The sequence below is a fragment of the Balaenoptera ricei genome, chromosome 7 (assembly GCF_028023285.1).
Source record: "Balaenoptera ricei isolate mBalRic1 chromosome 7, mBalRic1.hap2, whole genome shotgun sequence".
Taxonomy (NCBI): domain Eukaryota; kingdom Metazoa; phylum Chordata; class Mammalia; order Artiodactyla; family Balaenopteridae; genus Balaenoptera; species Balaenoptera ricei.
The window spans coordinates 44,398,650-44,412,048 of record NC_082645.1 but is presented as its reverse complement, the minus strand read 5'-3'; the positions used below and the strand labels follow the sequence as shown (position 1 = coordinate 44,412,048).

Sequence of the window (13,399 nt, the reverse complement as noted above, 5' to 3'; positions counted from 1 at the left end):
ACTTCTCTGGTGGTCCAGTGGTTAAGACTTCTCCTTCCAATGTGGGGGGTGCAGGTTTGATCCCTGGTGGGGGAACTAAGATCCCACATGCCTCGCAGCCAAAAAACCAAAACATTAAGGAAAACAGAAGCAATACTGTAACAAATTCAATAAAGACTTTAAAAATGGTCCACATCAAAAAAAAACTTTAAAAAAGTCATAGACTTATTTCATGTCAAAAAATAAAATAAAATAAAATGGTACAGCTGCTACAGGAAACAGTATGGTGCTTCCTGAAAACACAGAATTAGCATATGATCCAGCAATTCCATTTCTCGAAAGAACGGAAAATAGGATCTCAAAGAGATATTTATACAGCTATCTTCATAGTAGGATTATTCACAGTAGGCAAAAGGTGGAAGGAAACCAAGTGTCCACTGACAGATTAATGGATAAACAAAAGTGGTATATACATATAATGGAATATTATTCACCTTAAAAAGTTAGGAATTTCTGACACATGCTGCAACATGGATGAACCTTGAGGACATTATGCTAAGTGAAATAAGTTACTCATAAAAAGACAAATGCTGTATGATTCCAATTATATGAGTTACCAAGAATATCCAAATTCATACAGACAGAGATTAAAATGGTGGTTGCCAGGGTCTGGGGATAGTGGAGAATATGGAGTTGTTGTTTAATAGGTATAGAGTTTCAGTTCTGCAAGATAAAGAGTTCTGGAGACTGGTCCCTCAACAGTGCGCATATACTTGTAGGGTAGTGAGAAAACTTTGGGTTATTCACCTTGGGTTAGTACCAGAGGCCAGCCAATTAAACTGACAAAAGAAAGAGTAACAGGAGAAAATGCATATAAATTTTATTTTGATGTTAATGTTTTGGTTTTTATGTATATGGAGGTCTTTTAGAAAATAAAGGAAGACCCAAAAGAAGTGGTTAAACTCGGGCTGGGGTTGGGGGGGTCTTAGATGTCATTTTAACAAATGGTGATGAATCATGGAAAAGACAAAGGAAAAGGTATTTGGGCTTTTAGGGGTGGTAAAATGTGGGAAGGCAAATATATGGGGGAAACTAACAGAAGATAAGAGTTATTTAGTAAGGTCGAGTTTATGCAGTCATCTCAGTGCCATGTCCATCACCAGTGATAAAGGTTATTGTTCCTTCTCTTGTTCAAGAGACAGGGGCATCTTCATGAGGGAAACTTGCCTTGCTTTTAGGCAGACGAGGGAGGGAAGACAGCTTTTCCTGTGCCTGTTTTTTCTAAATTGCCTTTAGTCAAAATAATCTTCATGCCAAAGTGGTATATTTAAAGATGGCATATTCTGATCCCCTTCATACTTAACACTACTGAACTATATATTTAAAAATAGTTAAGATGGTAAATTTTATGTTTTGTATAGCTTATTATAATTTTTAAAAAGTCAAAGTAATAGTTGTTAGAAAATTAAATAGATTGTCGAGGGGTAGTTCAGGTGTAAATGGAGTTACGCAGCATGGTTTCTGCCTACAGTGGTACACAAATGTGTCCCTGAAAACATACCTAGACATGTTGTAATCAACTTTCTTATTTGAAAGGAAAGTTATAGTGAAACAGTATTATTATTTCAAAGATAATAATAATACCTATCATCTCTATCTTCTTCAAATAAATATATATAAATGTATATATTTATGTGCATACACAAACACACAGAGACAGAGATTCTTACACACCACTTCTAACTGGGGAAGTGAAATTAATTCTACACATGAGCACATTACATAAATCAAAGTATTATAGAAATTATTATTATCTTCAGAGGCAGAATTATTGCCAGCATATGAAAGTTGTAGTAATTCTCAAATTATAAAGAAAAGATGTGGAACAGAGTTCAGAAATCCAATTAATAGTCTCATTTTCTATATCTCCTAGTGCAATCAATGCTGTATTTATTGTATTTTAATTCATAGGAAAGATAATCCATATAAAGGCATACTTATGAGATTGAGCACAGAAAAAATATATGCTATGGTTTATTTCTGTTTGATATAGTAAATAAACTCTTTGTCCTTTGAGAGCATCTTATTCAGAATTTGTATGCTACAGCTCCTTTCCGCTAATATCGCAAGACCGCTAGAGTCTTTTTCTCTTTATCAGCTTGCAAGCGTGCATACGTAAGAAGCAGTTATTTGTCTAGGATATAAATAGCTGAAATAAATTTCCTATTTCCTCATTTTTTTCCCTGATGAAATATATTTAAATGCCAGCTGCATTATAACCTTCAAACAACTCAATACCAGAACTTGAAGTGCTATTAAATGGCTGAATACAAGTAAATGCTAAAAAACCTTAACATTTTGTTTTAATTGGCCACAGCTATTTTATAAATATTCACTCAATAATTACTGTTAATTTCTTATTCAAAAAGAATGGCAGAGTAAAGGGAGAAGCCAATTGCTTAAAAAGTTTCCTTGCTTAGTCCAAAAAAGAAGGCTAGGACATAAAAGAATTCCACAGAATAATAATGATAATGAATCTAAAAATTTCACTAGGAACTCAGCACAATTCTATCCTTCATCATTTTTAGTGTGTTCATACGATAATATAATTTGTTGTTTATGTAAATATATTCTTTTTACTCTTCACAGTCAGGGGCTATTATATCCATTTTCTTGTTCTCAAGGCTAAACCTATATTAGGTAAATGACAGGGATTGGTTGGTCGACTGATTACTTGGTTTCATCAGTGAAAGCAAACTGGGGCTTAGAAAATTAATGGCTTACCCAAGATCCAGTAGAAAGCCACAGAGCCAGATCTTAAACCTATGTGTTTTGGCTCCATACCTAGAGATTTTCCCCCTAATTATTTGAAAAATTTCTCCACAGTAGGCTTTTTGTTCCACCTATTTGTTTTGCATATAATGGAATAGAGTCATGTACGTCATTGATTATAATCATAGTCATATTGTTTTCTCTGCTTCAGAAAAGCCTAGAGGCATGGGATAACATTGGCTGCAGACAGCTTTTGCAAACCAAATTGTGATTTTTGCTGGATTTCATGGAAATATAGCTCACTGTTTTCAAAAAATGATACAAATACACATGCACAAACAAACATACATCTATGCATTTGCTTAACATTTGTTCCATTGCTTTTGTATCTTTATGGAGTTTTATATATGCATAGGTCTGCTATATTTCTAGCATTGTCTGTTTCAGGATCCCAGTAAATATGTAACAGCTCTGTGTATCAGTAAAAGGAAATTATAACATTTAGTTGCTTAAGGTCCACTCAGGTTACTCAAATGAGAGTTTCTTAAAGAGGCCTCCCCTTACTGCTCTATTCTCTATCGCTTACCATTCTTCATTCTTTTATTTGTTCTAAATTCCATGAAGCAGAGACTTAGTTTTGTTTACTGCTATATCCCCAGCACACAGAACAGTATTTGGCACATACCAGTATATTAGGTGCTAAAATAATGTGTTTAATATCACTTAATGGGTTTCTTTAGTTTGGTAATATATTCTCTCTCTCTTATTTAAATATTACTTGAAAACTCTTACATTGAAAACCAAACAAAATGACACTTATTTACTTGCTTTTTTAAACAGAAATATTTAGGCCCAGTTTCTTAAATACAAACTATATCAATTTACAAAATATTAGACCTGTAATAGATGAGAAACATGCTAACTAATCCCTAATGCTGATCCACTGACGCAAGTTGCTAGTCATTTTTCTCAAAGTTCTGAATAGAATTTTATGACATTGTACTATTTTTTTTTTTTTAATTTATGGAGGATGGGCAAAGGGGAGAGAGGATTGCTTATAGCTGTCTGGAATTTTATTTATATTTATATAGATTTAACCACAAGAATCCCAGAAACTGAGGGCCTTCAAAAAAGTAAGAAATTTGGTAAGTGCTTCAGCCTTGACTGTACTTAAAATATCCAAGTACCATGATTCTTTGTGATACTATCATTTTATGTCCCTCAAATAATTAAAGATAATATATAAGTGTAATATAAAATTTAATAAATATATTAAGTAAATAAGTAAATTAATATAAAAATGTAAACATCCCTAGGCATGGACATTCTAGAACTTAACTCCAATTTGTCCTGATGTTTCATCACAATTGCCTCCATGGAAAAACATTTTTTATTTAGTTTCTTCTCTTTGAAAACATGGGATATTTACTTAGATTTATTCCTCTTGTAAAACAATTAATAAAGACAAACCTCAATTAAACAGAGTCAGGATATCAGAAGGGGGAGCTCTCATGCCCCGCATTGACAGTGGAGACCAACAGGAAGAAGAGAGACTCCCCTTCTTTCCCAGCAACAACTCAGCCAATGAAAAGCCATGGACTTTTTTTTCCCACCCTCCCAACTTCCTTTTCCTCTCTATAAATGTGTCTCCCTTTCCTTGCTGTGCAGGGACTTGCCTGTGGTTTGCCATGTTTGAAGACCCTGAATTGCAATTCTCTGCTGATCTGAATAAGCACATCTTTGTTGGAGATGGCAGTCTATTTGCTTCAGGTCAAAATTTTGGTGGCTCTTTCAGGGACCAGAGGAGACTCCCTGTGGCTCCAGGGCTGCGGAACAAACAGGGGTGGTACCTACAGTTGAGCCCATTGTTTCTCACTGCATTTCTCGCCAGCACGGGAATGTGAAGTTTTTCCTGGATTTCAGCTCACATCCTCTTGTGTTTGAAGCCCTGCAGGCTTTATTCAGGATCTATTTAAAGGCTTTGTCTTTCTGGTTAAGGATTTGTTCTGTGTGTAACTACTCCTTTGGCACTTTGGTGTGATCTTGAGATCAGACTATTTCAATTGAACCTGTCTAAAAATGCCTTTGGCTCAACTCTTTCAGGAAGGGGCTGCTTCAGATGAAACTGTTCTGGTTTTTCAACTTTTGGCCTATTCCTTTAGAAGGGCTGTCCTCTGAAGACTGGCTATAAAACAAAAAAAGCCTTCAGCCTGGCTCCTCCAGGACCAGTGTTTTCTAAGGACTGGCTAGGACTGGCTTGCAAGCTTTTGAATTAAGCCATTTGTTCTACAAACTGTTTAAACTGTTTGAAAATTTTCTTTGCTCTAAAGGAAAAACCTCTAGGAAATGGGATCCCAGTTATCTAGCTTTTTTGAGGGTGCCTTCCCTACAGGGACTCTGGCTAATTTTATTTTTAAAACCAAGGTCCTTCCCCATGCACAATTTCTAAATAAATGGACTCACTTGACCAAAGGCAATTTAGAATCTCAATGGCCATGATGGGGAACTTTTGAAATCCCTAAACTTAATTTCCTTAAAACTGAACTTGTTCAAAAATTTCCAAAACTGACTGGAACACTTATTTCAATTGGTATTTTGAGGCTTCCCAATGTTATCAGGTATCTAAAATTGCCTCTCTGCAAAGTATGATTTTAAGATTAACTAAGGCAAACAAATGATTAAAGAGAGAAACAATGGCTCCCAAAGCCCCAGGCTCTCCTTCCTTGGCTTCTTTGTCTTAGGCTCTGCTTCTCTTCCCATCTTGTCTCGATTGCTTTTCTCCTCATGTCCAGACTCCACCTTTGGTGCCACCTTCCTCCATCCATTCTATGCTGCCTCCAATATACCCTCAATTCCCCCATACTTAATTTTCTTGCCAATCTTTCCCTTTTCTCTGAAACTCTCCCCTCTCCCTTTTCCTCTTAAAGTTGTCAGAACATGTACCTTTAAAATTAAGCTTTCTGAGGTTCCAGAGGCTAAACCCTTAGTTTCTTATCTTCCCTTGACTAAAGCTGAACTAGGAGCCATAGTCAAAGATTTTCCCAAAGTAACCAAAGATCCTCTCGGATGGTGGAGAAATTTATTTTATAGTCATTCAAACTTATCACCCTGGTTTCTCTGACTTATATCAGCTAGATCATATGCTTGTCAATTAAGGTCAGGTCTAGTATTGGATGAAAACCACTAATTGGGAAAGTTCTGCAAGGTCACTAGAATTATAACCAGGAGAACAGCCCACTAACTTATTACATGATCAGTCTCAGACAATTGCTAGATGACATCATTGAGCAATTCCTAGAGTTTTTCCAAAGCCTGTTGATTAGAAAAAAATTCAGGCTTGCACATAAAAATATGTTGAACCTGTTCGTGATTTTTTATTATTGAATTCAGATTGTTTTCAAAGAAAATTCTGGTCTTCCTTAAGATGTTGATTCCATCCAAGTAGCTCTTAACTCTAGTTTATTAATGGGCTGAACTGGGACCTCTTCCTTCTACTAAAAAGGACCCAGATGGAATGGGAAACTATGTCCACTCCACATTTACTTAATCTGGAAAGTAGCTCTCTTACTCTAGATGAGTCACCTCCAAAGAAGGCCACCGAAATTCTTCATCTTCAACTCCAGCAAATGGAAGCTCCTACACAAAACCGAAACCCTCTAGTTTCTGCTATTAATGCAAAGAGCCAGGACATTGGAAAAGAGACCATTACAAATTTAAGCACTTCAGGCACCTTCAGCCCTCTAACCAGCCTTCCCAATGTCCTTATTCTCAATGACAGGGCTCTGGGGATCTACAGGGGCTCTTCCCAGTTCTCCCTCCTGACTTGGAGAAACACTTCTTCCGATTGGGGAGGAATCTCTTCCTGTCCTAAATGACACCACAGCCACATGCTTAGTGTTCAACCCCACTACTATAAAGCAACCCCTCCCTCGGAGTACTAAAATAGTTCAAATAGTGGGGATTTCTAATGAACCTCAAGAGGTTCTTGTCTCTGAACCTATTCCCTTTTGTTTAGGTCCTTTGAGAGATCCTCACTCTTTTATCCTTAGTTCCTCTGCCCCTATTCAGTTATTAAGCTGAGGCTTAGAGAAGTATCATGCCAGAATTTATTTCTCCCAGAGGGGAAATAATTCTAAAAATTGACAGTAGTCATTAAAGTAACCCCCAGGTGAATTAAATAGCCCTTTGACATCTTTTATTTGTTCTTACTCTGATGGTACTAAAGCAGATTCTGAAAACACTGGTCACTTGTCCCTACTGAATCAACTACCACTTTCCATATGGGCAAAATCTTCAACTGATGTGACAAAATTCACAGCGTACCTCCAGTCAAATTTCAATTAGATACCTCAAAACCTCTTCCCAGAATTAATCAATATCCTATAAGTAAAGAAGCCCTTCAAGGCATAAAGTCCATAACAGAAGATTACGTGGCTCAAGGACTCATTACCCCTTGTACTAGCCCTTGTAACACTCCCATTTTACTGGTGAGAACACCTAAGGGCTGAGGGTAGAGGTTTGTCCAGGACCTCAGAGCAATAAACAACACTGTTATCCCTGGACACCCTATTGTTTCTAACCCTCATACCTTACTAACATCCATTCCCACTGGAAGTAAATTCTTTAATGTAATTGATTTATGCAATTTATTTTTAGTATTCCAGATGATGAAGCTAGCCAGTACTTATTGCCTTCACTTGGGAAGAAAAAACAATTCACCTGGGCAGTAATGCCTTAGGTTTTACTGAGAGTCCTTCTTATTTCTTGCAAATCCTGAAGGCAGATCTGGATGACATCAAGTTCCCTAGAGGTTTTACTCTGTTGCAACATCTGGATGATTTGTTTCTTTACTCTCCTTCTCAAGTGCCCTCACAGGAAGACAGCATCTGCTTGTTAAAGCCTTTAGTCTTAAAGGGACATAAGGTCACCAAAGGAAAATTGCAGATTGGCCAAACCCAGGTTTGATGTTTTCTTCTTTTTCTTTTTCTTTTTTTTTAATTTTTGGCTGCATTGGGTCTTCGTTGCTGCATGCGGGCTTTCTTTAGTTGCGGCGAGTGGGGGCTACTCTTCGTTGCGATGCATGGGCTTCTCACTGCGGTGGCTTCTCTTGCTGCAGAGCACAGGCTCTAGGTGTGCAAGCTCCAGTAGTTGTGGCACGCAGCCTCAGTAGGCAGCTCACGGGCTCTAGAGCGCAGGCTCAGTAGTTGTGGCGCACGGGCTTAGTTGCTCCATGGCATGTGGGATCTTCCCAGACCAGGGCTTGAACCCATGTCCCCTGCATTGGCAGGCAGATTCTTAACCACTGTGCCACCAGGGAAGTCCCCCAGGTTTGATATTTAGGGCATATGCTATCAAAAACAGGGCTCTACCTAGATCCACAGAGACTTCATGGTATCCTAAGTTTCCCCAAAACCAAAAGTAAGCACCAACTGTGAGGTTTCCTTGGGCTACTTGATTCTTGCCAAAATTGGATTTGAAATTTCTCTCTTATGACCAAACCTCTGCATGTTTTACTCAACAATAACAACCCCAACCCAATTTTATCTAGTTTTATGGAAAGAACTGGAAGACACAGCTTTCAAGGCCCTAAAGGAGAGTTTGATGAAGCAACCTGTCCTTGGGCATCCCAATTATCGGATTTCTTTTTCCTTTTTGTATATGAAAAGGAAGGGAATGCCCTTGGGGTACTCACCCAAAAATATGGAGACCACCATCGACTCATAAGGTATTATAGCCAGCAACGAGACCCTCTGACAGTGGGATACCTGTCTTGCCTTAGTGCCATATCAACCACTGCCTTTTTGGTTAAAGCCACCAAGAAAATTGTTGTGGAATTCCCTTTAACTATTTTTGTACCTGATGCATTAGAAGCTATCCTGAATTCTCACCACATTCAATATTTCTCCACCAGCCGTCTTACCTCCTATGAAGTCCTTTTGTTAACTGCCCCTCACATAACTCTTTTCTGTTATAATAACCTTAACCTGGCTACTCTTTTCCCCTCCATCACCCACAAAGTTCCTCATGACTGCTTAACACTGATGGACCACCTCCTGACTCCTCATAGTGATCTATCAGAAATTCCATTAGGTAATGTTGACTTCTGAAGGTTCACCAATGGTTCTTATTTTAAAGGCGACAATGGCAAATAGTGCTCTGAGCATGCTATCATAATTTGTTATGATGTTGTTGAGGCAGCATCTTTATCTGTGGCTACTTCAGCTCAACAGGCTGAATTACACACTCTTACATGGGCTTGAACTTTAGCCAGGGACAAAACTTTTCATACTGACAGTAGATAGGCTTTTGAAGTAGCTCATGATTTTGGAATGTTGTGGAAGCAACATTTCCACAACATCCTTATTTCCAGTGGCAATAACATTAAAAATGGCCCTTATGTTCAGGAATTATTGTGCACAATAATGTTACCTGCCATTTTAGCTATTATTAAGATTCTGGGATATTCTAAACTTGAAATCTCTGGTCGCCAAGAGAAATCACCTTGCTGATATTTCTGCAAGGAATGCTGTCCTTAAAGAAACCAACAGCATCCAAAACCTCTGTCATGGTCCAAAAGGTATTTCCAAATTATCCAAATGATAATTTAGAAAAACTGGCTAGAGAGGTCCAACAATTGGCCTCAGAAAAGGAAAAACAAGATTGGAAATTCAATTATTGTTGTTTTGATAAAAAGAGAAGGCTCTGGTTTGAACCAAATAACAATGCAGTCCTACCTGAGACTCTAAAATGCTCACTCCTCACTACTGTACGTGCATTAAACCATTGATCTACTGACAAAAATGATGACCTTCATGAATCAGTATTGGTGGGGAAACATTAACAAGGCCACAAAAAGTGCCTACCTCACTGTCCCACTTGTCCAAAGTACAGCCCAGGGAAGTCTGTTCCTACTGCTCCCAGACATCTGAAACTGCCAAATGGACCATTTGAGGTCTAGCAACTGGATTTCATACAACTTCCTCTGTCTAATGGATATAAATATGTCTCAGTCACAGTCTATATGTCTTCGCCGTGGAGTGAAACCTTCCCTTGCAGACCATTTACTGCCTCTTCCGTGGCTAAAGTTGGGAAAGATTATTCCTTCCCGGAAGAAGTCTTCTTGCGTTTCATAGTGTTCGAGTAACCCATTTTATTCGCCAGGTGCTTTGCCAAGTCTTTGCTGTTTGGCTGGTTTTACAGTACTGTCACTGGTGTGGATTGTGGCCTCAATCCTCTGGTTTAGAAGAACACACTCAGTGCATCATTAAGACTCAACGGACAAAATTTGTAGAGGCCCTCCAAATAGCTTGGCCAGAAGCACTGTGGTTGATCCTTCTAAATCTCAAATTCACCCCTTTTTGAACCCATAAACTCTCACCCTTTGAGATAGTGATAGAACACCAGTGCACTTAGCTCTTGTTTCTTTTGACCCACAACTGCTAAAAGGAGAGACCCTCCAATATTGCAAAGACCTAATTCGTTCTATTAAAAATCACTATGAGTTTTCGTAGAGCAATCTGTTCACAGTGTACCCTTGCGAGACAAAGACCTCAAGCATCACACCTTGCAACCTGAGATTTTTTCTATTGAAAAAGACACTTCCAGAAGTACTCTCTTCAACCTTGCTGGAAAGGTCACTATCAGGTTACTGCTAAGCAACCCTTGTGCCACCAAACCCCAAGGAGAGGCTCTTGGATTTCCATGACACACCTAAAAAAGAGCGCCAAGCACTGACTGGACCCGCACATAATTTGGTGGCCTAAAAGTAAAAAATATTCCCAGTATTGAAGAAGAGGACATCTGATGAGACAGTTTTCCCAAGATATCCAGAGCAGGCCTGTTGGGAGTTTGTTGCTAAACCTTTGATAATGATATAACACATCAGATGATCTCCAATGTCTATGATCTTGACAACATAGAGACTTTAAATAATAATGCCTGAGAGTTCTCCCTCCTCACCCTCCTTGTTACCTGAATATGACTTTAATAGGTTTCCAATCTGAGCACTTTCCCTCCGACATGAGACACCACCCAGGAAAGATCCTTCCTGACACTGAGGGACAAAAAGCCACTGAAACCTGAAAACCTGACTCTTGATCAGTGATGCTTTTAGAGAAATATCATGATCAAAAGAGGGATATGTAAAAAAATTAATAAACAGAAACCTCAATTAAATAGAGCTTGGGCATCAGAAAGGGGAGTCTCATACCCTGCAAGAATAGCAGAGCCCAACTGGACAAAGAAAGACTTCTTTCCTGGCAAGAACTCAGCCATTGAAATGCCATGGACTCTTTGTTTACTATGGCCCTCCCAACTTCCTTTTTCACTCTATAAAAGTGTTCTCCTTCCCTTGCTGTGTGGGGACTTGCATGTGGCTTGCCATGGTCGCAGACCCTGAACTGCAATTCTCTGCTGATCCTAAATAAACCCATTTTTGCTGGAGAAATATCTGGCAGTCTATTTGTTTCAGGTCAACACTCTGAACACATCTTCAAATATTTGTAGATTGATATTAAAGCCAAACAGAACATTAAACTATTTGGACAATTTTCTGAATGCAGTCATAAAATATGCTGAGATGTTTTAATGAATTCACAGTTTGGGCAGTTCAGACCCTTTCTAAATAAATATCAACTCTAGTTTTCACTAAAATAAGATCTTTTTAAACTAATTATTTATAAATCCCATCTTTTTATATCTTGATATGTCAGTCATCACTGAGGCTAGCTTTACGTGTCATCTCTTGAGATGTAACTATCCAAAAACCAAACTGTAATACCAAAATTGGAAAAAATATAGTTTTCTACATCAAATGAGTATTAACAGCTTTTTACATCTTTTAAATAAGTTTGGATATCTGATTCATGGTGTGTTTCTCAACATTAGTTGTTCCCAGGCAGTCACTATTGAGTCATTCAAGATGACTTGCAAATGTCCTCAGTGAACTTCACACACACTTTATGATTTGTCTAGGAATTGTAGATGGTATTTCTTTCTTTTTTTCTTTTTCTTTTTTTTTTTTTTTACTAATTGCATACACTGTGCTGTCATAAGAATAAAACAGAAAATGATTTATTTCACTACTATTATTTGCAAAATCTCAAAATTCAAGCAATAATATCTACAGTAGGTATGGCATTTTTTTATAGTTTTTATACTGAGATTTGAATCCTACATTTTTTAAATGTTGAATTGTTCCATAGTTTAAGACTTAAATCTTCAAGTACTTAATACACTCAGTAATTCTTAAAACAAGTAATACCACTGGCCACAGATATTTTAAATGGATGCTCAATAATGATGTTGCTTCTTTTTTTCTTTTGTGACGGCTCTGTATTAAAATAGTTCTTACCTTAATTTTATACCAGATCTGATATAAAATTTAATTTTATATGTTCTGATAGTTGAAAATGAAGATTTAAAAAAATTTGAAATAGTGTGTACATGGTTTTCCTGAACACGTAAGTATCACATTTTCCCATTTTATCACAACATAGTATATAAACCAAGGTAATAAATGCACATTATAACATTATGAACTCAGCATATAAAATGCTCAAAATTACTTAGAAGAATATGCTTACTGTATTTCTTTAAAAATTCAAATGTATCTAAACATATACAAACACACACATACAAATAAGGACAGAACTACCTGTAAAATTATTTAGGCCTTTGGAATGCAAAAATGTTAAATTTGATGCTTAAGCTATTTGCTAGGAACCAAAAATATCCATAATATGTAGTTATTTGTGGTTTTGTTGAGAGAGACATTTCAAAAGCATACAGGGGTATACAAAACCAGTTACTTAGCTATCAAATGAACCTTCTGACAACCCAGGCCAGCATCTCAACAAGGCTTGGATTAATTTATTTTGGTCTTATTTGAAGTAATTCAGAAAGGAGAAAAAAATCATGTTTAGTAAATATGTCAATGTCACCATCTCACTAATGTAATATAAGCCATTATATGTAGCAAACTTTGTATGCATCAACTACGTATAGGCCATTACATGTCTAAAAGAACAACTTTGTTTTAAATGGAAGTGTGTTCTGGAGGATATTTGTAAACTTGGAGATTTTCTACAAAATGAGGACGTATCTTTTCTAAGTGCCACGAGTTTTCTTTATAAGGACTATATACAAGGATGACAATACTCCCACTAAATATTCTGATTTTTATTACCTCCATTTAAAATATGTTCAACTATCTAGAGCATGGCTTACAGTTAATCACATAAGTGTTGAATTCTTCAACATAATTTTTCATGCAGTATTATTATTTCCAAGTGAGTATTTCCTCCATGGCTGATTAACCGAGCTTTCTAATTATATCGATAAATAGCATCATAAATTGCTAAAGAGCCCACAATAAATAATTTTAAAGGGTCAAAGAATCACACAGGCAGTTGGCTATTTTTATGCTGGAATAGCAAAGCATATAGTTTTTCAAAGCAAAGTATAAGAGTTTTTTATACAGGCAAGAAAATAATTTATCAAAGATCATGTTTGCTCTATTTTTAGCAAGATAAAGCAAAGCAAAACAAAAAGACATCTCATGAAGGAAAAAACCTGTTAGGTTTGTGTAATCTGCAATGTCTTTGCAAGTAACATATTTTGCTCTGCCAGAGAAAGACAGTTCATATCT

At 37.1% G+C, this 13,399-nt stretch overlaps 1 protein-coding gene across 7 annotated transcripts in view; it reads right to left on the bottom strand.

The window, feature by feature from the left end:
• Nucleotides 1–13,399, bottom strand: part of GALNT13 (polypeptide N-acetylgalactosaminyltransferase 13) — a 550,270-nt gene that overhangs the window by 319,093 nt on the left and 217,778 nt on the right. The window lies entirely within an intron of this gene.